Source organism: Podarcis bocagei (genome assembly GCF_964188305.1).
Source record: "Podarcis bocagei genome assembly, chromosome: 3".
In the NCBI taxonomy this organism is placed as follows: Eukaryota; Metazoa; Chordata; class Lepidosauria; order Squamata; family Lacertidae; genus Podarcis; species Podarcis bocagei.
Window position 1 is genome coordinate 47672407 of NC_138127.1, and position 23558 is coordinate 47695964.

The 23558-nt window shown below is 41.8% G+C and overlaps 1 long non-coding RNA gene across 1 annotated transcript in view; it reads left to right on the forward strand.

The window, feature by feature from the left end:
• The window catches only part of LOC308583704, a 137755-nt gene extending 134510 nt beyond the window's left edge, over positions 1-3245 (forward strand). Inside the window, exon 3 of the long non-coding RNA XR_014006363.1 lies at positions 3041-3245. This is a non-coding gene — a long non-coding RNA (uncharacterized lncRNA). The remainder of the gene's footprint in view (positions 1-3040) is intronic.
• The last annotated feature ends 20313 nt before the right edge of the window (positions 3246-23558 follow it).

Here is a 23558-nt window from a genome sequence, read left to right on the forward strand (position 1 = left end):
GATACAAAAGAACTCCCCTGTTCCCCCCCCCTCTCTGCCTGATTTTTTGTTGTTGTTCCCTTCCCCTACCCTGCTCTTTCTTGCTAAGCTGCAATGAGTGTGGAAAATGCTTCCCCTTGGAAGTATATGAACCACGTACATAGGGTCCAGATGCTGTTCTGTTCTTTCACCTCTTCCCTGTCTGGCAAGCTCACTTGATTTGATTTGCTGCCATTCTGTTTGTTTTTTTTAAATGATATTTATTGAAAAAAGAATTTTTTAAAATTACAAAGAAAAAAGACAAAGCAGAAAAAGAAAAAGAAAAAAAAGAAAACCATCATTTTCAAATTCTCTACTTTCATTGCCTTCTTTCTATGACCTCCTCCTCCTCCCTTTTCTTGTATCTTAATTAATAGTTATCACAGCAAATCCTTTCCATAATTCATAGTATTCTGTCATTACATTACCTTACTCTATTTTCATCTTATCTTATAAAAAACCTTAAAGCTTAAGACTTAAATCTTATTTTTACCAACTTCTCATAACCATTACCTTTTTACCTAATTCTTTAAACATTTTTACAAGAGCCAAGTAATTTCATTTCAACATTTTTCTAACATTCATCAATTTTATAAAACATTCCTAATGATAGAAAAAAGAAATGAAAACAATCCAATCTTCTTCCAGCGTCCCTTCCTCCTGGTCCCGGGTTTGTCAGTCCTTTTTATCCCATTAGTCTGGCACATTAACCTGGTGATCTTATATCCGAGGCCTTCAAGTCTCTTCCATGTCCCTTCCGCAACTCTTCTTCATATTTTCCTTTCACTCGTGGGAACTCCAGCTTGGTAGCGTTTTTGACCCTTTTCAACAAATCAGCCCCTTTCCCATAGTCCAGACTAGACTCCATGTGGTATTTTAAGACATGTTTCAAATTCCCTCCAAAATTGGGAGCCCCCGCAGCTCCAAACATCTGACGGCCCATTGCCAGACTCGGAAAGTTCAAACATCTCTGCATAGGGGGGGGGTCAGTCCAACCCCCCGTTTCCAAATCAATCCAAACTTTATCTTTCCAAATCTGTTTTTTTCCAAGTTCATTTGTCAAATCCAAAGGCTCATTTTCCTGCAGGGCCAAAAGTTCCTCCCTTTCTGGCGCCCAAGATTCAGCAACATCCTCTTCTCTCAACTGTTCTGTCATGGCACACTCCTGTTTAAGTTCCTGGGTGGGCTCCATATAGTTTCCCACTACCTGTTCAAATGTTCTGGCCGCATTAGTCATCAAATCCGTCTTCTGACTTAACTGATCCAATAGGGCATTTATTTTACAGAAAGCACCCAACAGTGCTTCTGAAAACATTGTTCTGCAAGGTCACAAGTCCTTTCCCACGGTTGTAATCTGTGGCAGCTGCAAGCTCCCTAGAATTAGTTACAGTTTCATAGTCCCCCTCTAGGGGGAAAACTTCTGGTTGTTCTTTCTTTTAAGGACAATAGCAACAAAGTTTCTTTTTTAAGATATTTTGTCAATATTTGTTCCTTTAAAATGCAAAAGGAAACAGTGGAATCACAATGTTACTCTTCTTTAACTGTCTGTCAAAAACATTTGTCTCTGGTCAATGAGCTTCAAACGTCAATTCTGACACCCCGCTCCAGGATCAGGACGGTGGAAAGTTACTTTACTTTAAACTCACTTCTGCAGGTTTAAACAGTCCAAAAAAGATCCCCCTTCTTCTCCTGCTACCGAAGGGGGGTTCAACGATTTTAAATGGTGAAAACCAATCCTTTGAAAGTGATTTTCTAAGCTCTAGTTTACGTTGTCTTTGCTTTCTTCTGACTACAAGGAAACGGAAGGCTGACTTCCTGTTTAGACCTTCCCGTTTCAGTACCAAATTAAGGTAAATTTTTAAGTCCAATTCCTTTCTAATCGCCACTTCTTATTTGAAGTCCAATTGTTCAATGTTTAAGTACTCATGGGTGATTATTTTAGATGCCAAATTGTCCCAGGAAAAAGGCAGCGCTCTCCGGCAACGGCTATGCGGCTTCGCTCCACGGAAAAAGCAATTGACTCACAGCACCGCGCCACTTCCCCCTCCTCGCTTTGGAGCCCGTTAGTGGGTTCCTTTGCGGGTTGGGGGGGCGCTAAGGGTGCCTGCCGAGTCCCACGGTCACAGGCTTCATCCGTCTGTGATTTCTAAAAGGGTCCCCGCTTCGCCGCAGTGGAAAAGACCCGTTTTGTGCGGAGCTGGTCCCTCCGGTTCAGAGGGAGTCCGCCATTGCCGATGGCGCCACCCCAGAAGTTGATTTGCTGCCATTCTGTATGTGTAAAGAGAAAGAGAAAGAGTTCCTTAAAATTTGCCTCTTGTTGGCACAACACAGGTGACACCAAACTTGATAGATTTCTGGCATTAAATATAGTCTTATGGCATTTTAAAAAATAGTCTTTGACATTAGCAAATATTGTCTTGTAAAATGCATGTTTATTTATAAGTCAGATCTTAACCAGATGAAAAATATATAGTGCACCATACTATGCATGTTTACTTGGAAGTCAGGCTGCATTGCACACCATGAATTTAAAGCATGCCCCCCCCAATAATCCTGGGAACAGGAATTTGTTAAGGTGCTGGAAATTGTAGCTCTGCGAGAAGAGAATAAAAAATTATTGGTTATATCCAACACTAGCTGCATTCACAGGGCAGTTTATTCTATTTTTTAAATGTTTCCCTAACTGTTAATTTCCACATTACATTTGAGCTTTCATGTGATGTAAAAACCATTTCTGGAACTATAGGGGAATATAGCTCAGGCTTAGTGCTCATTTCCACATTGTTTGCCAATGGATTATTTTTTTTTTCCTGGAAGCAAATAACGTGGAAATGAGCACTAAACTGTAGCTCCAGAAGTGGCTTTTACATTGTGTGAAAGCTCAAATAAAATGCAGAACTTAACAGTCACGGAAAATATGTGAAAATGGAATAAACTGCCATGTGAATGCAGCCATTGTTTGTGAGCAAGGGGAATTAATTTCTACTCATGTATTGAGACTTCACCTTCCTTCCCTCTGTAGCCCTCGATCCACCCTCAAAATCTGCTCTGGATGGCCACAAGAGTTGCACGGGAGAGGAGAGATGAAGTCCTGCTGCATATGCAGAAGTTCACCACCACAACATTGGATTCTGTCCTCCTTCAATAAACATAAGAATAATAATTGCAGATTCTGACTTGAGCAAGGTGGGGAGTTGAACCAGATGACATCACAGGCCAATCTGACTCCATGACTGCCAACAGGAAAGTCTGAATAGAATATATGTTAGGGGTCTGCCTCAGACAGGTATCATTCAGTGTCAAAGCACACCTCAAATACTATGCAGTATTTTCAAGTGGGCTCCTAATAGCCATGAATTCTGCAAGATTCCTTTGGCTTTTTCTAGGAATTTCTCTTACAAATTGTTGCAAAGGCTTACTTTTTCATTGCACTTTACCTTCATACCATAGCTGTCAACTTTTCCCTTTTTTAAGGGAAATTCCCCTATTCCGAATAGGATTCCTCACAAGAAAAGGGAAAAGTTGGCAGCTATGCTTCATACCCAAATCCCCATCCATGCCAGTTTGTTGTTATATCTCCCCTAGCCTTTGCAGGCCAGTTTTGACAGCTAGACAAAGCTGTTCACTTGTCAATCACCTGATGTAAATATGAATATCTGACAATCAGCTGATTAACCACAAATCAGCTGATTGAAAGTGCCTGTTTTGAGCAGTTTGGGGGTTCTGGAAGACCTGGTCAGAACTCATCCTCCCCTTTCAAAACTGTTTTGTGCAGTACTTTAAATGGGACTTTACATATAGCACCAATCAGGTAATAGGTGGTGCCTGTAAACACGCTATCAGCTGAGCCAGGCTACCCCCTGACCCATATATGACTTCAGGTGTAGGGCCAAAGTGGCCTGGAGGGCCAAATGAAGAGGCCTGGGAGGCCTAATTAGGCCTGCAGATGGGATGTTTGCCACCCCTGATAGAGAAGAGTATTCCTTGGATAACATAAAGTTGTTATTAAGATTCAAGACACTAGAGCTATGGAGTGCATACTCCTTCAAGCAAAGCAAAGAGTATTGCTAATTCTAACAAAGAATCATGTCGAGCCACCCTTAGAGTTGTATCTGGTTCAACTCTGCACATAAATGCAGCAATGTTGTTGAAACTAAGCTGCTGTGGGTCAGGTCTTGGCCCAGACTGGACACTACCTGGGAACGCTAGGTATGTCGCCTTGAGTTTGATGGAAGAAAGATGTAGTATAAATGAAATGAGAAAGCAAACTAGTCATTTTCAAGATCTGTTCTAGGAAACCCCAGGCACTTTTCAGGAGGAGGGTTAATTACAAGGACTGCAATGGCAGACAAACTTCTCCAGAAGTCAGCTTGCCCACCACTACTGTTCTTCCCCTGCAATGTGGGGAAGTATTTGATGCATTCCAGTGCACAGTCTCACTTCCCATGTGGCACCACTGAGACCTAGCAACTGTTCTTCAGCAGTTCATATGGAATTGGATATTTGAAAAGTACTGTTCTAAACTCATCTTTGGAAACAGTGATTCAATTCATTGGACCCTTAACTTTTGTTTCCCGCTTCATTGATTCACAAATACCGTACAGCTACAGCACAAAGAAGAAAAAAGAGTTCCAGAATCCAAAACTATAGACATATTCTGGGCACTCTCAGCAATGTTGTAAAGGGGTTAATTTAGCATTGACCAATGTTGAAACACATTTGCCATCTTTATTTAGATAATATAGAGCTGTCTCTCCCTGCTAGTCTATTAAGATTAAGTAAACTGTTTCTCATCATTAGTGTGTCTAATGACAAGAGAGACGGAGCTGAACAGGCAACACCTTCTCTTACTGTGCAATCCAGCGAGGTCATTTTCTCATGTTTCAGATCCTCACCTGCAACAGAAAACCCCTAATCCCCCTACCTTTTCTGAGTGGACATCATCTTTTGTCATCAAGGTTCCATTTGAGCCCTCAACTGACTCATCAGAAGGGGGGGGGGGGTGTGTGGAGTGAGCTGGGTGATGTATGTTGCCACAGAAAGGGCTTGTGTTTTACTAGCTGATGTCAAACTGTTGGTTCCTAGTCCCAGAAGTGCCATGCCCAGTTTAGTTAATAACAGATTGTCAAATAAAGCAATAAATCTTCTTGCTCAATGACTTCTGTGCAGCTTCCTCACATCCCCATTAATTCTCCATGATGAGTGAAGCTTTCTGCACCCATGCGACCTCCAGAGGCATGCCAGCACCATGGAGACATATGTGAATACACTGAAGCAGCATTACTTTCACAGCACTTTGTGTCAGTGATGAAAATCCTGACAACAAAGAAGTGTATAATATAGTTTCAGAGAAATTTGAGGTCCATTACCACAAGTTTGGACTTCATGACAGCCCTACAATTGTTTAACAATTTCAATTGTTTTTTACTGATGAGGAATGGAGAATTTGTGTACAGTGGTACCTCGGATTACAAATGCTTTGGGTTACAAACTCCGCTAACTCGGAAATAGTACCTTGGGTTGAGAACTTTGCCCCAGGATGAGAACGGAAATCGCGCGCTGGTGGTGCAGCAGCAGCAGCAGGAGGCCCCATTGGCAAAAGCGTGCCTCTAGTTAAGAACAGTTTCTGGTTAAGAACAGACCTTCAGAACGAATTAAGTTTGTAACCTGAGGTACCACTGTATTTGTATAGTTTGCCTTTCAGTACTATATAGCACTAGGCCACATTGGTCTTTCAAAATGCCACACTATCCTTTGCACATATTGTAATTTTATATTCTGCATGAAGATCTTGCAATAGGCAAGTGAGAAAGGAAGATGGACGAAGGAACTAGTACAAAATATATTTGCTTGCACATATCTTGTAATACAGACCTACCAACACCTCCTCTGAAAGAAGCAAAGCCTAATTACAGCCCCAGCATCATATGGGGCTGGTGGGGGGGTCAACATCTTTTGAGAAACAGCCTGAGCCCACCTTTCTAGAGAAGACACTGTCCAAGGATGCCATATCAAGGGACTCAATGATCCTCCAACAGGATCCTCCAACACCTTTACCTTTCATACTGGCTTCAGACCCTCCAGCCCAAGAACACAGCAGCAGTGGTGACAATGGACCTATAGAATCTTTATTCTGTTTATTAGGTGAATTGGGATGGAGATGCTGAAACTATGCATGGCTCAATTTCATGCATCCCTTGGCCTAATCTCATGTTGGTGACACAAGGAATTGGGAAATGGGAGAAAGGGGGGAAGAGAAAGGAGTGGCGGGGGGGGGGAGAGAGGAAGGGGGGGCTTCCCTCACTTTTGGTTCCACTCCTGCCCACATTTGACTCCAAAGCTGCCCATTGCCAGTATGCAACTCCTGACAGATTGCCTCCAATGGAATGAGGCTCTTGACAGAAGATAGCTCTTAGCAAAATGTGGCCCTTGATTTAAATGAATAAACAAACAGCTATTCCCAGGATGGAACAGGCCAATTCCATGCCTCACACTCTCCAACCTGTGAAGCCGTCTTCTTAAAGTGGGTTGGAAGAGAAGACCAGCAAAATAGTCTCAGGTGTTCTCAGGAGCAGCCTGATCTAATAGTCAACTCTCATCTCTCAATTAAGATATTTTGGCTGCTTTGCTGAATATGAAATCATAGTTTCCAAGGTCTGCTTCTTCTTTAGAAGCTCCTGTGCTCACAGCATTGGAATATTCCACTCACCAGATTCCAGTTAAAATGCTGGGGTTGTACCCAACATTTGCAATTCCTGCAAATGATAGCTGCAACCCTAGAATTGGTTAGAAATAATCCTGAATACGTATGTTGCCAAAGTTAAGCACGTTATTGTACAAAATGCACTTGTAAGGAAGCAAGTCCTATAGTGTGTGTGTGTGTGTGCCTAAGCTACCTTTTTATAATGTAGTGATGGTGGTTGAACTGAGTCAAATGTACTTCAAAGGAAACCTGCTTAGGATGACACATTGCATTTCTTCATTTCAGTGAAAGTGTTCAATATAAGCAACTATCTCTTCCGCTTAATTAATGGGACTTAAATGTGTTTATTTTGCAGGGCTTAGGAACGCAAACACAGGAACAAAATAATTCCCAAACAGTTGGAGGGGGGAACCCCCAACTTTTACTCTCTCTCCTTGTTAATTCATAATGTGTTTCTTCTTTGAGGCACCTTCTGTTTCTTGCATTTGGAATGTATCATAATAATTTTATTCCTATCAAATCTTATTATATTTGCATAAAATAAGAATGATGTAGGCCTGCCAAACATTTGTGTTGCTGGATTACGGTTTTTGGTTTTCCCCCTCTCATTGCTATCCAAGCTTTCGAATCACTGTGGAACATAAAGGGTGGAAAGGAGGAAGTGTAGCAAAGGCTTATGGCTGTCTGTGGCATAAAAGTGGATTATAATGTCATTCGCTAACTGACAGATCATTTAGTGTCCTGGAAGAGTCTGTTTTCACACTGCTGACATTTTCACAGGGGAATTTCAGGAAGGCTTCTTATTGTCAGAGCTATTTTTCACCCAATTTGTTTCCAAATGATGTCTAACCTGAGGTCTCCCCCCTGAGAAGGATTTAAGCAATGATTAATGAGAAGTGTTTGGCCGGACCCACCTGGGGAATGGCCCATCTGCAAATTCAGGTAAGATGTAGCTGCCTACAAGACATCAGCTTGCGAATGGCAGGCTGTTTCCCATGGCTTTAGGCATTGTTCACAGCAAATGCAAGATGTTCACTGTTAGCATTGCTGTGATTCATAAAAAAGGAACCAGAAATAAATGCCATTCATTCTGTCTTGAAGTTTTGTAGGTACAGTTCCTATGTATTTCTCATAGGATTGTTCAATGTGTATTGATGGAGAGCATTTATAACTGCTTGTGGGTTAAGTAGATGGTAGCCTCTCATTGCTATCAACTTATTCAAAGTGTTATTCATCCACTATTACTATATTACTATTACTATCACACAGACTTTAATAACAGTAACAGATATGCCACACAGTAGTACTTGGTGGGTCATTCTCAGAGGCCCACGGGAGCTCAGATACAGAAGTTGTCCTGACTTGTTCCTTACTTTGAAACATAAGCTAAGATCATTCTTAAGGAACATAGGACTCTGCCTTATGCCCTGTCAAGTTCTTTGTCTATGTAGGCCAATAAAGCTGTTGGCACCTCTACGGAGGTCTTGTAGGCTCAGGCATCATGTTTTGCTAATCAGAATCAGACTGGACCTTAGCAGGTCCATGAATACAGTCTTAACACAGCCTTTCTCAACCTTGGGTCCCTGGATGTTGTTGGACTAAAATTCCCATTATCCCTAACTAGCAGGACCAGTCCTCAGAGATGCTGTGAGTTGTAGTCCAGCAACTTCTGGGGACCCAAGGTTGAGAAAGGCTAGTAACAGGAGAGGGCAACGATGCCCACTGTATCTAGGTCATGACAGTAAGCAGGGTAGAGCAACTGCTCCCCATTGCCCAATTGCCAGGAGCTGCCTGGCATTTGCCTGTTTGTTCAGGGTTTGTTCAGGGTTTGCAAATTCAGGATCACTGACCAATGGGTAGAACAAACCAGCCATTGAGTGGATGAAGCAAAGAAGGTCCCATCATTTAAAAACAAAATCCAGGAAAGGCATTAAAGTGCAGACCACCTAGGGTACAAAAGCTAATTTTGTACAAGTCATAATAACAAAAGAAGAGACCTGCTGGATCAGACTAAGGTTAATCTGGAGCAATTTCCTTCTTTTAACAGGGACCAACCAGATTCCTCTGGGAAGGCCACAAGCAATATCCCATTATTGTTCCATAGCTACTGGTATTTAGCTGGTATTTCATATAGCCATGATAACTAATAGCCACTGACAGGCATCCTTCATAAAGTTGCCTAGCCTTCTTTTAAAGCCATCTAAATTAGTGGCCGTCACCACTTCTTCCATTACAGAATTCTGTGTTATGTGGAGTGCTTTTTTGTTTTGTTTTTTGGTCAGTCCTGAATCTCCTGTCAGCTGACACTATTATTTGTTGAGACAATCTGTCGAAAGAATATTTCCCCATTGGTGTCTGCTGTCAGAACTCTAAAACTATCTTTGGGGACTTTGGTTTCTCCACCCAGCCTCCAGTTGTAAAGCGCTGGATTGGATATATTTCTTCTGAAATGATTGTGCATTCCTAGGTTTATGAGAAGAGTTGGAGGATCACATATCATCAGAAAACCCTTTCCTGTACTGTTTGCAACCTAGAGCCCCATCTGTTTAAGCAATGGTGGGAAAGGGAATCTGCAACATCTTACAGCCCCATACATTACAGTGGGGGGTGGGCTAACATTATCAGGCTTAAGGGCAGCATTCACCATTGGCCAATTCCTGGGGTCTGTATGCCACTGGTAGGTATAGTCACCCCACATTCACACATACTGCACACACACACACACACACACACACACACACACACAGAGAGAGAGAGAGAGCCACTCTCTCATCAAAGGATTGATCTGATGACAGGGAAGGAGAGATTTGCATCCAAGTGCTGGGCTGCCACAAGAGCTTTAAACATCTCCATCCACCCCAGAGCCATGTCACTGGGGTCTTGAGAGGGTAGAAAAAATGCTGGGTGGGAGGTGCTGAATCAGACCCATGGGCCAGGGAATTAGCCATCCTTGTTATACAGCAAAACAAAATGAATCCAACTGCCTACAAATAAAACTGTTTCTTTGTAGAGAATACTTTGGATTGATAAAGAGCAAGTATTCAGAAGAGGAAGTATTTAGACTGAGATAACATATTTTTCTTGGAAATCTCCAGCAGCTGCCTCCCCCCCCCCAAAAAAAAATGCCAAGTTTGCAGCATTGACTATGGATCCAAATGTTTTCCCTTGCAGTATTCGGCTTATCACAGGGTGTATATGATGGCACTTGTTTTTTTAAAAAACCAACTGTTGTGGAAAAAAAATGCCTTCACTTTGTGTACGAAACACATCACGCAAAGCAATCTCACACTTTCTTTAACTACTTCTGTTGCCAGCAACATGTTTACCATGATTTAGATGTCTATTATACGCATGAATGGCTTGTCTACTTAATTTCATCAAAAAAATGAACCCTCATAAGAGGCACAGATGCTGGTATGATGGTAATCAAATTAGTTTTTGGACAGGTTTATGGCCACTTGCTGTCAGTTAAGCTCTTTTTGGCTATCTTCACTCTTAATACAGTTTTGATGGTGATTAATGGCTCCATTAATACACTGTTTTTGCTGTGATAGACACAACATTATGGTGTTGTTGACCGCAGATGATCATAACATTCTGTAAAATCTAGTTCTCAGACACATTAGTCATATCTAATGTGGAGATGTCAGAAGGTATGCTGCAAGCTCAATATATGTGGGAATTGTCCAGGTATAAAAATATAGGCATAGATCCCTAGATCCTTAATTCATGGCCACGACAGCAACAAAAGTGGGAATGAGCCCATATACCTCAGTCCTCACAAAATGCAAGGCTTCAGCAGAACTTCTTGCAAGTAAGTGGATGTAAGGGTTATATTCCTAGTCATATTTACTTGGAAGCAAGTATATAATGACTAAGACTGGGCTGTGAGGCTGAAATCCTTATGCTGTTTGGGGAGCTATTGTGTCAACTGCCCAAGCAATCTCCAAATTCTATAGCATGAACAGGGATTCAACAGGACCACTTGGAAACTTCCTGAGAGTTTAGGAATCTCTCTAATTCCACCAGCCTCCAGGAGTAAACCATCTTAACAAATTCCCCACCCTTGGAAGGGGTGCTGCAAGCATAAGCCACACCAGGAAATGGTTTGTCCATGACATATACAGGGAAGTTCATATTGGGAAAGTCCCACTGTTGTCATGACAGCCATGAAATCCTGAGCTGACCTAAAAGGGGTTCCTATAAACCAGGCCCAAGATCACCTCTGACATATCAAGTAAGGAGATGGTTGGACTGCAAGGCTAGGCAGTATACCAGCAGAATCACCCATCTATCCCTAGATTGCAACACAAGAGACAAAACCTGACTTCTTGAGTCTCCTGGTAGCCAGTCCCTTTGATGGTAGAGCCTACGTTCGAGTTGTATTGAAAACATAGGCAGAACGTGTGGAAGAAATCCACTCCTCCCATCTCATACATAAAGGTCTCCATAATGCATACCGTAATTAAAATCATGTTTAACATTACATGTAATTTGGCCCTTAGGTGCTGCTATTAAAAGCAGCAAATAGTGTGCAAATAGTGTCACCTACTGACAGAAATCATGTATTGCAACTCAGTGTAATATATCATGAGAGGAGTCAAAAGGATGTGCGTACAGTGGTACCTCTGGTTACGTACTTAATTCGTTCTGGAGGTCCATTCTTAACCTGAAACTGCTCGTAACCTGGAGCACCACTTTAGCTAATGGGGCCTCCCGCTGTGCCGACGGAGCACGATTTCTGTTCTCATCCTAAAGCAAAGTTCTTAACCCAAGGTACTATTTCTGGGTTAGTGGAGTCTGTAACCTGAAGCATATGTAACCTGAAGCGTATGTAACCTGAGGTACCATTGTATAAGCAGAAGTGTGTGAGAATGCAAGAATGCTTGGTGGTGATGGTTCAGAGTAGTAAATTGCCCACAAAACCAGGAAAGACTATGACAGAGAGAAAAAAGAGGGCAATAGTCCAAGTCCTTGAAATAAACTTTATTCCAGACTTGATACATTTTGGAACAATTCCTTCCTCAGGTGCACATTTTTAGCAGGGACTTGGCCTGTGGATTTGATGACAATTGCTAAAAACATGCCCTCCAGAAAAGATTTGTTCCAAAATGCTTCATACCTAGAATCAATTTAATTTAAATACTTGTAATTTCTCCCTCATTCCCCCCGCCCCTTTTAAAGAAAGTTCAAGCGTTTTAATAAGTGCAGACAAGTCTTTACTTTAAATCCCTTCTCCAAATGTAAATATTGGTGGTGATTAAAGTTATTAGCATAACATTAATAATGAATTTATTCATCCACATCTCACTGAAACCCCCCCCCCCCACTCACTGCTTTGGAAACATTATGTAAATGTTTAGTTTAGATTTTAGCAAATGCCTATTTCTACCTGGGTGGTCATCAAGAAAGCTGCATAACTATCTGGATAAAATACTTTCTGACTAATTCAATAGTTATCCCAAGCATTGATTTTACTAATCTGGCTAATAAAAGAGCTAAATATTGAACTATAATCTGTCAACTGAAGATCAACAGAAACTTCAAAGTATCATGCCATGTGTCCAACACAATGGAGGATTGTGGTGGGTCTACCCATTTTCTCTAAACCTATTAATTTATTATAATTCCTTTCAAATACTTAAGTATGATCCCATCTGCCTACTATATCCTGGCAACTTCCCTGATAGATTTTACCTCATCATTAGAGGAAAGCTCGTTATGAGAACAGTTACCAAAGTATTCTGCGCCCTACATATACAAGACATGAGGTGGGGGCAGAGAACATGTTTCATTTTCTATTTTCATCTCTCTCTCTCTGTGTGTGTGTGTGTGTGTGTGTGTGTGTGCGTGTGTGTGTGTGTAATCTTTAATCAATTTTAGGGCTAGGAACAAAGAAGAACGAAAGATAGGATAAAACAGAGAAAAGGAATCGGGGAAAACAATGACAAATTTTAACCAGTTTGCCAAAAACAACCCTGCATTGAAATAAGATCCTATGTGGATACAGGTGTGTGTGTGTGCGCGCGCACACACACACACACACACACACACACACACTTCACCATATTTGAATAAAAATATTCTTATAACAAGGATGTTACAATAATCTCTCCCAGTTGCTCAGTTCAGGCTACGATATACTTTAGATTGCTTGTGTGTACAGTTTTAGGTGATCTAGAAGACCACAAGGAAAACAATATAATTAAAAACAAGCAAAATGTCACAAGGCTGTTGTTGTTGTTGTTGTTGCCAATATATATTCTGAGGTTGGAATCTACTTTTCAGTATAAATGTTATCATTTAAGCAGAAAGGAATGTAAATTCGCCTCTTTAGCACTGTAAGTAGCTGTGGTGGAAACGTCAAAGACCACCACCCCCCAAAAAAACCCCACATACAGTTCTGTATTTGTGAGCACATGCAGACAGTTCTCTCTCTGCATATAATTTTGTGGACTCACAAGCCACACATAAATTAATGCACCTTAGAAGAAGCTTCTTCCATCTGGTTACCATAAGAAAGTGTGGTGCTTCACAGTGAATGAACAACCCATAACACTTGCCTTCTGAAACAAAGTTTAAGAATTAATGTTTTAAAACCAAATTCTATTGCATGTGAAATGAACCTGGTCAATGTGAACATTTGCAGTCAGCTGCAACATACGTATGTATATCACGTACTATGTTATGATAAACTCCTACAATTAAAACTAGGTGTGTGCATTGGATTCGTCTGAATCCCAAGTCAAACTGGGGTGACTTGAAGGGATTTGAGCTTGTCAGAGGTAAAGGAAGATCTGTATGAGGTGGCCAGAGTCAAACGGGGAAACCCCTCAAGTGCTTTGTGGCACCTTGGTGATTCATATGCCAAAGAAAAGCTGCAGACAAACATCTGCTAAAAGCAAAACTAAATGTCTCTCAGCTTACCATATAAGGAAAATGCCAGGATGGGCGATGGGGAATGTAACAGCAGCCACCAGCCTAGCAAGAGGGTAGAGGGAGAGCTCTGTTGTAACTGACAGTCACAGATGATGTAATTAAAGGGAACGGTTTTATCAGAAACCGTTATTTATTAGCTCTCTCCCCGGAAAAAAAAATCCATTTAAAATGAACGCAGCCCCCAGCCCCCAAACCAATCTGTATTTTATTTACCTTTTTAAAAGTCTTACTTGTTGCTGTATTCTTATGTTTTTATAATTATTTTCCCCCTGACTACAACTTACATTATCAGCTTAGGTCCCCCCCCCATACATGTATGTATTAAGCGGAATATAAATTTAGCAAGTAAGTATACAAAGTATAAATCTTAGAAGGATCTGGGCAACCAGGGCCCAGTATGCTAATTCAGGATTGGTCCCTCTAGCCCCCTTTCTTTGTTGTTTGAATAAAAAAATTCCTTCCAGTAGCACCTTAAAGACCAACTAAGTTAGTTCTTGGTATGAGCTTTCGTGTGCATGCACACTTCTTCAGATACACTGGATTCTTATGTTGTTTGAAGATTGTTTAAACATAACTAGTATGTTCTCCATGATGTCTAGCCCTCCTTGGATGTAGTGCCCCTCACATAGCGAGGGGGAGAATGGCAATGAGCCCAGTGGTCCGACCCTCTTCACTTCCTAGTTTCCTTCCCTTCTGTCTTCCATGTAGGGGGTTGAATGTCTGCATTGAATGACTTTCTCTACCTGTGTGATTTAGAACCTTAGTTGTGCATGGTTCTCAATTGTGTGGGAACTGTATTTATTTATTTATACATTTATATCCCACCTTTCCCCCAAGGAGCTCAAGGTGACCTCCATAGTTCTCCTTCTCATTTTATCTTCACAACAAGTAGCTACTGGAAGAGAAGAGATCAGTAAGGAGGAAGAAGAGGTTGCCTCTCTATCTACTACCCCGCACTGGTTTAGGTAGCTTATTGCAAGCATCGTTGCTTTACTTCCAACACTCTGAACACTATTTTGGGCTTTGTTTGTTAGGGGGAGAGTATGCAGAAGTGTTACAAAGTCACATGGGCTTCAACCAGGTATAGGGGTTTCTTTTAATGAGAAAGAAAACTGATAGGAAGGAGCCTCCGGTATTTTGTATCATTTCCAACACAAACTGGCATCAACTATGCATCAAGTGTAATGTATGATTAAATCTGTGTATTTTGGAAAGTGCATTTGATTTGGGTCAAACCCTGTCAAAAAAATACTAGATTTTACACAAAAGGGCACAAGTTCCAAGCATGCACCTTTATGACGTTGCCCTTAGGGGAACTTTGCTGTGTCCTAGGGTCAAAAAAGCCCAGAGTTGCTCTGTAGGTCATTGGGATTTTCTTCCAAGTAAACACATTTAGGATTGGGCCATAAATTGCTGTCCTTCGTAACCAACCCTGTAAATGTACTGTGTATGTTGCAGAAGCAGTAGGGGGAGAGGGATCAACTTGCCTGTGAATACAAAAGATTTCACTTCTGGCACCTCAGTGATTAGTTTTTGCTTCTTCTATTGTTACTCCTTGTGGTTTCATCTGTAATATGTATAGTGATTGTTTGCAGCCTGGCAACAGAATGAAGAAGTGAGGAGGGTGGGAAAACCATAGCCCCTTGTTAGCTGCAACCCAAACTTCAAAGGCTTTGGGGGCACGGAGCAGACAGGTTTAAAGCAGGCATGGAAACAAAAGGGGCCACTTCCATCCAGACTGAGCCAGGGTGAGTTCTTGGTTTACTTTGTTTGTTTGTTTTAAAGCAAAACTTCTGGCAATGGGTAAGATACATTCTGTCCATGGTTGTATGCCCTCTCAGTTCTGCATCAGATGGAGATATGGGCATTTACAGCACCATAAATCAAGGAATAAACCATACATGAGCAGCTGGCCCATGTGCTAATAACTATAATTATTAATCATGTCAATTTCACACCCTTCAAATTTACGCTATGTGCTTTCTGCAGGAAAGCCATCCTTGGCGCCGTGAGCTGTTTATGGTATGAAAATATGATGTGTTGATGTTCTTGGATAATTGTTCCATCACCCTGAAATTGGGTGCTGGGGTACCCAGTGCCCAACAATAGAGGGAGGGGTTCTTCCCTTGCTATCCGGTATACATCATTGTCACACATGTGCCATTGTTGCCAAAGTCGGTGAAATACTTTCGATGTTTGTCCCAGGCTTTTTACCACTTAGTCACCTTTATTTTACTCTTATCCCTTTTGGAGATCTACTTTGATGTTGCTGTGGCATCATTTGGAAAGTGCCAGCCATAAAAGTAGTATTAAGTCATTGTTGTTGTTGCTGCTGGCAGCAGTGTTTTAAGTTGAGGAGTCTGAAAATATGTCTGAAAACAACAACAGCCCCACTACCTTTCTGTGTTAAAGACAATGTGCCAAATACACACACACACACACACACACACACACACACACACACACACACCATAAGATTGCACAGTTGAATTCAGAAGAAAAATAACTTGACAGTGATGCTTCTTCCTACATAAGGGTTTTTATCTTTCTTTTTTACACTGACATTGGCAAACACTATTTGGCAATAAAGCAAACAACTTCTAGAGGGAGTGATCCAATTATTAATTTTTAACCTTAGTTTTCCTTAACAACAGAAGGCTGATGTTAACTTGACACTGCAATGTCTGCTCATCACCTACCATCCTGAAAAAGTGCACAGGACACTTCCCACTTATTTTCTGAAGCTGGCACGGCCCCCATCGGGCAGTATCTAAATTACTCCTGCTGACTTTACAGCTGCTCCATTCCAATGACCCCCAGAAGGATCTGGGAATTGTTAGAGGAAATTTCTATTAATCAACCACAAACAGACTATTACCATTTCACACTTTGCTTCCATCATTTCACACATTTAATGAATATGAAGGTCTGTTCTTGATCCAAAAAAACATTTACAATGGGAGAGGGAGGGGGAATTAGAAAGAATATAAGTTAGAAAACAATAGAGATCAGATGGCAACAAGTGTTACTGCTAAAGTATTCCTGAAACTGCCCAGTCAGTATCAAAGGAAGAAATCTGGTGTCCTGATTGCAAGCAGGCAGATGGAACAGAGTATAAATGCCCACGTACTATGTTCTCAAATTAAAAAAAATATTTTTCCTCCTCTTGTATGTACTTCTCTGGCACAATGAGCTAGAGGTTCACACACTGTCTGAAATGGCACGGGGGTCCAGATAGAGAAAGTATGAATAAAAGTAATGATACTTCCATACTAGGGTCTCTTGGTGCTATGCAGTCCAATTTATTTGCCCCAGAATAGGGATACCAGACCTCCCCGGATTTGCACATCTGTCCCTGGAATGTCCCCAGATTTGCAAATCTGTCCCCGGGAAACGTGGCACTGGCAGCCTCAGCAGCCAGGAGCCAGCCTGGTAGCACAGTTGGCTCTGGCTGGCTTCAGGAGCTGCTCGCTGCTGCCGCCACTGCCAAGGGGGAACCGGGGACGTGAGGCGGTACAGATCTCCTGCCCCTTCCCCCTTTGTTTTGACAGACTGGGGGAGGCTCGGGAGTCGTGGGCAGGTGGCTGTTGCCCAGGAGGGGCGCAAGGTGCACAGTTTCTTTGCCAGGCAAGGTGCAAAGCCCTTCTTTCGCACCCTGTGAAACATAAATGCACAGATTTTTTAAAAAACTGGGCAACGGCTGCCTGCCTGTGACTCACAAGCCTCCCCCGATCAGTCAAAACAAAGGGGGAAGGGGGCAGGAGATCAGGGGAAGCCTGGGAGTCATGGGTGCGCAGCTTGCCATTGCCCAGTTTTTAAAAAACTTGGTGCATTTGTGTTTCACAGGGTGCAAAAGAAGGGCTTTGCACCTTTATACAATATGCATGTGTGCTTGGGCCCAGGGTCTTTTGCCTCACCATCCCCACTACTGACTCCCTGTTGCTACTCAGCTTCCAAAAAAAAAAAAAAAAAAAAGTGTCCCCTGATTCATTGAAAAAAAATCTGGTAACCATACCCCAGAGGATTAAATACGCCCCCATGACAAGGAGTCTCCTTCCCATTGCTGGATCCCTGAGGTTACTCAATAAAAGTCACACACTTCTCACATATATTATTATTTATTAAATCTGTGATGCTCCCTTTCTCTCAAATCACAACCTGGAAATTAAAATAAGGCTGCCATCCTAAGCACACTGGTTCTGAAGACACACAGTATGTAGATAAGAGAGTGAAGCTGTTGCTAAGATCCAAGGCAGTTACTAGTAATATGGGATTCTGTGGGACTTGGAGAGTGGGGGATTTTGAAGCTTTCCTGTTAAATTACTAACATTGCCATATTTATGCTGCTGCTTCCTCATTTCTGTAAGCGTATCTTCCACGACATGTAGGGTTGACTCTTATGCTCCCCAAACTCCAGTTTCTTTTAACAGCTACACAATGGGGGGGGGCGGGGGGAAGTCAACAGGTGATGTTTTCCAATTACTACATCTCAGAAACCTTTACCTGTTGGTTTTCTGATTACTGTGTAGATAAATACTGCTCCTCCCAAAGCTGACAACCAAATCAGCCCTACTTCTGCAAGCAGCAGGAAATCATCCCTCAGAAAACAATCAATTTTAGTAGCATATAGAAAATATAATTAATGCAGTCACTAAGCAAAAAATTCTGCTAAACGACTAAACAACAACAACAAAAGCAAAAAATACAAACAATCTTAAGGGTTCATTCCTAAATGCAAACCACTTTGGTATTTATTTTTTGAAAAAGAAAGCAGGTGTATTGATTATTTTAATAATTAAAGTAAGATATGGTATGCGGAAGTCAATCCCATTGAAGTCAACATGGTTTCCCAGTAACATCACATGCACACCATACATTTAAAGCACCTGTATGCCACTTTAAGAGTCATACTTTCCTCCAAGGAATCCTAGGAGCTGTAGTTTGTGCTGCGAATTGTAGCTCTTCGAGAGGTTTTCTAATCCAAGGTTTATCTACTCATACTGTATCTAAGTTCTGTTGAGTTCAGTGGGGCTTACTCCCAGGTGAGTGGGTAAGATATTGCACTTTTAATTTTCATGTTTGGAAATGTCCACAATGTTTGGGAAGGGCACTGAATACCACATTCGTAATAGATGCTGACTTACAACTTTTGTTAAATTATGAGACTGGATTTAGAGTAATTTTGACACACAACCTTTTTTATTAATTGACAGCATGGCTCTGATGCATACATTGTCATTTCATGTGTCCTATAGACTTTTCAGTCATTCCACCCGCTCTTTCATTGAGAAGATTAATGCATTATGCACTACTTAATATATGGGATCCCTGGCATTTACACATCCCTCGGGTGCATAAGCAATTACTATTGTAATCAAAGCTTCCCTCTGCTTTACACTTCTCCTTTGATTTAAGATCAGTCGCATCCTTTATTGTGCTGCCCCTCCTGTCAGATCAACCTGGACGGCAGGAAGCCTGTTTGAAAAAACTCCCAAATTATGGTCTTAGGCTTTGTAAACTGCAGCTGGTCCAGAAAAAACAAACTTGGATACCAGTGGTCCAGAATCATGTAGTCCATTGCTGCCTACCTGTGCTCTAATTTATTTAAGGCATTTCAATCCATAAGAGAGGCCTTCCTTAAGAGGCCTTCTCGTGCTGGTGTGTTTATTTTTATTTGCTTCTTATTTCTTATTGCATTTTGTGTTCTCATTTTGTCTTTATATGTTGTGAACCGCCGTGTGATCTTTGGATGAAGGGTGGTATACTACTACTACTACATAGAGCCAGTGTGGTGTAGTGGTTAAGAGCGGTGGACTCGTAATCTGGGGAACCGGGTTCATGTCTCTGCTCCTCCACATGTAGCTGCTGGGTGACCTTGGGCCAGTCACACTTCTCTGAAGTCCCTCAGTCTCACTCACCTCACAGAGTGTTTGTTGTGGAGGAAGGGAAAGGAGAATGTTAGCCGCTTTGAGACTCCTTAAAGGGAGTGAAAGGCGGGATATCAAATCCAAACTCCTCCTCCTCTTCTTCTTCTTCTTCTTCTTCTTCTTCTTCTTCTTCTTCTTCTACTACTACTACTACTAATTGTTATTGTTATTATTTCAGTTTGCTGGTTTTGCATGATGGACCATGGGTTTCAGACTCAGTACAGTAATTTTATGGATGTGCATTTTAAAGGATGAAGTGTTGTGTCTCTCTTCAAAGTACTAAACAAAACCCACAATCCCCAAGGGAGGAGAATGATCCAGGGTTAGGAGCTGTGTTCTTTCTGCTACCAACAATGGAGAAACTCGAAACAAAATTTGTTTGCATAGTTGTTGTTATTCTAAATGCTAATCTCTGTGCCCCCCCCCAATGTCAATTTCTAAGCTTCCAACAACAACAAAAATGGTTGGCCACACTGATTTCATAATAATGAAGTGATGTGTAAGATGCTTCTAGAGAGTCTGAAATATATTGGACATAGCAGATCTATCCATTTTCACGTATTGGATGCTGTGTACAATTTCTGGGGCAGGAAAAAACCATGAGAGAGCAATTCTACAGTCAGATGACTTTCTTCCAAAGAAGCAGGCTCGCTGCAATAGGTGTATATAATGCAATTCAGTAAATTCAGCCTCTGAGGAGTAGGGGGACAGGGGAGGGGGTGGAACAAAGCTGCTTCTTTTGAAGATGATTCTATCAGACTAAAAAAAAAATACAGGAGAAAAGCACAGCTTCTTTCAGCTGTCCCCTTTTGTGCATTTTCCCATACGAAACTATGTTACCACCGCTGCTCTGCACTTTGTTATTATGACAGGAAAAAATGAATTTCTAATGAGGTATCTGTACCAGCTGCAAGCACCTTGTGGATCTCCATGGACCATAAGCACAGTCAGATGTATTTTCTGAATGCAAAAAAGGCCTCAAGGAGGAAGGTCAATTGTACACACACATTTCCTGCGAGAAGCTCTTTTGTGTTCTGAGTCAAACTCTTAAGATTTTCCACCCCTCCCCTTATCCTCAGCTATGGAAATTCTTTACTTTCTTCCCAGAGCGAAACACCCCAAAACAGATTGGGGCATGAGAGAGTGTTGCTAGGATCCCATCACTTAAATAATAGGCCTGAAAAGTAAAAGGCATATTCTAGGCTTTCAAGTAGATTTGTGCTTAGGGCTGATTTTGAAATGATGTGAGGGGGGAAATGGATGGTCTCTCGCAATATTAGAGCCGTCAGGTGACAGCATCTCCACTTGAGCCTTCAAAGCTCTGCTCAGATCTCATAGTACTTCCACAGTGTGATTCTACTTTTTTCAGAGTGGACACAACCCTATCCAGAATAGCCTGACAGCTTTTTGAGTTTTATAATGAACAAAAGTTTCTGAAAATGCCTGAACAGGTAAACCACAACAATCCTTGGTTACCTCCATACAGTTACAATGTGGTGCATTTTCCTTCCTCTCTTATAGAAATTTTACAGTACTGTTTACAGCGAAGTTGGGGAGCCTTTTGCTGACTGAGGGCTGCATATCCTCGTGGGCAACCGTCCAGGGCCATATGACAATGGTAAAGGGACCCCTGACCATAAGGTCCAGTCATGACCGACTCTGGGGTTGCGGCACTCATCTCGCTTTATTGGCCGAGGGAGACGGTGTACCGCTTCGGGGCCTTGTGGCCAGTATGACTAAGCCACTTCTGGCGAACCAGAGCAGCACACGGAAACGCCATTTACCTTCCCACTGGAGTGATACCTATTTATCTACTTGCACTTTGACGTGCTTTCGAACTTCTAGGTTGGCAGGAGCAGGGACCGAGCAACGGGAGCTCACCCCGTTGCGGGGATTCGAACTGCCGACCTTCTGATCAGCAAGTCCTAGGCTCTGTGGTTTAACCCGCAGCGCCACCCGTGTCCCACATGACAATGGTAGGCAAGGCCAAAAGCCAAAGTGGGTGGAGCAACAAATGTAAAATTTGCCCTTCTGCAGTAGGTTAGTTCCTTCAGACATTCCCACACACTTCTCTAAGCTCCATCCAGGCAAGCAAGAGTCATTATCTGAATTCAAATGCACATTTCAGCCCAGCAAAATCAAACTGAATGTGAATCAGGGCCAGTGAGAAATGTGGCCTGGGGAGAGGGGTGTGGTCCTGATAGAGATTCAAGCACTAGATAGATATAGTTGAAGGGCCACAACTGGCCCCTGGTCCTGAGGTTCCCCACCCCTGGTTGACAGTGACAGCCAGTTTGGTTTAGTAATTGTAGTTCGGAACTAGGACTTGGCAGACTCAGGCTCTTCATATCTGGACTCAGTCATGAAGCTCACTGGGTAACATTCAACTAATCACTAGCACTCAGCCTACTTCACAAGGTTGCTGTGAGGATAAGAAGTGAAAGGACCATGTAGGCCATGGGTAGGCAAACTAAAAACCGGGGGCCAGATCCGGCCCAAACGCCTTCTAAATCCGGCCTGCGGACTGTTTGGGAATCAGTGTGATTTTACATGAATAGAATGCGTGTTTTTATTTCAAATGCATCTCTGGGTTATTTGTGGGACATAGGAATTTGTTCATTCCCCCCCAAAAAAAAATATAGTCTGGCCGCCCCCCGCCAAGGTCTGAGGGACAGTGGACCAGCCCCCTGCTGAAAAAGTTTGCTGACCCCTGACATAGGCTGTCCTACATGTGAAGATGGCTGGGATATAAATCTAGTGTGGTATTAACTAAGTTTGACTCAGAGTAGGTCCATTGAAATTAATCAACATAACTAAGTTAAGTTCTTTTATTTCAATAGGCCCACTCTGCATAAAACTTAATTGATTACCACCCATAGTAAATAAATAAATTAGCCAGATAGTCAGATATTGCATATCTTTTTTCCATTAGCAGGTAGAAAATGTCTTGCTAATGCAGGGGTAGCTAACCTGTGGACACCCAGATGCTGTTGGGCTACAAATCCCATCATCCATGACCATCTGCCATGCTGGCTGGGGCTGATGGGATTTGTAGTCCAATAATATCTGGAAGGGCCGTTGGTTAGTCACCCATCTGCTAAGGGCTGCTTTGTATAATTTGGCCAAGGTTTTGCAATTTGTGGGTCTCAAACTTAACAGTCTTTAGGCAGCTGAAGCAAAATCGTGAGTGCTGAGAATGTGAGTGTGATCCACTACTGATGTATAACAAGACAAGGGTTTATGTTCCACCCAAATTCCCCTGAGTCTCCATGAGCTAAAACCAGAGAGCTTTCATTTTTTTTTTTATAAAAATTTTTTATTGCGTTTCTTTCCATAGGTGAACAAATTTGTTTAAACAGCAATATACAAGAAACATTTTCTATATATATAAAGAAAAACAGAAAAAAAAGAAGAGAAATCATTGTAAAATTTTTTCAACATCTTTTTGGACCTCCTCACATCCTCTCAGCATTGCATTCATCATTCTAACCAGTTCAGCAATTTATTATCTTATTTCCCAACTTATTATACCTTTGTATCTATTATGTTACCAATTTCAAAAATTTGTAATTTCGTTTTAACACTCTTAATAAACATAATATTTTGTTTCTAATTTGTCTCATTTTTTTCCATCAATACTTACTTTATCATTTACTTAAAATAAATTGCAGAAGCATAACGTTTCTTAATCGTGCGCAATCTTAACATTCAAACAACTTATAATGTTTTTGCAAATAGTCCTTAAATTTTTTCCAGTCCTCCTCCATTGTTTCTTCGCTCAGATCTCGAATTCTGCCAGTCATTTCTGCCAACTCCATATAGTCCATCAGCTGCGTCTGCCAGTCCTCCAGTGTGGGTAAATCTGGTGTCTTCCAGAACTTTGCGATAAGAATCCTAGCTGCTGTGGTTGCATACATAAACAAGGTTCTATCCTTCTTTGGCACCTTCCGGTCCACCATGCCCAGAAGAAA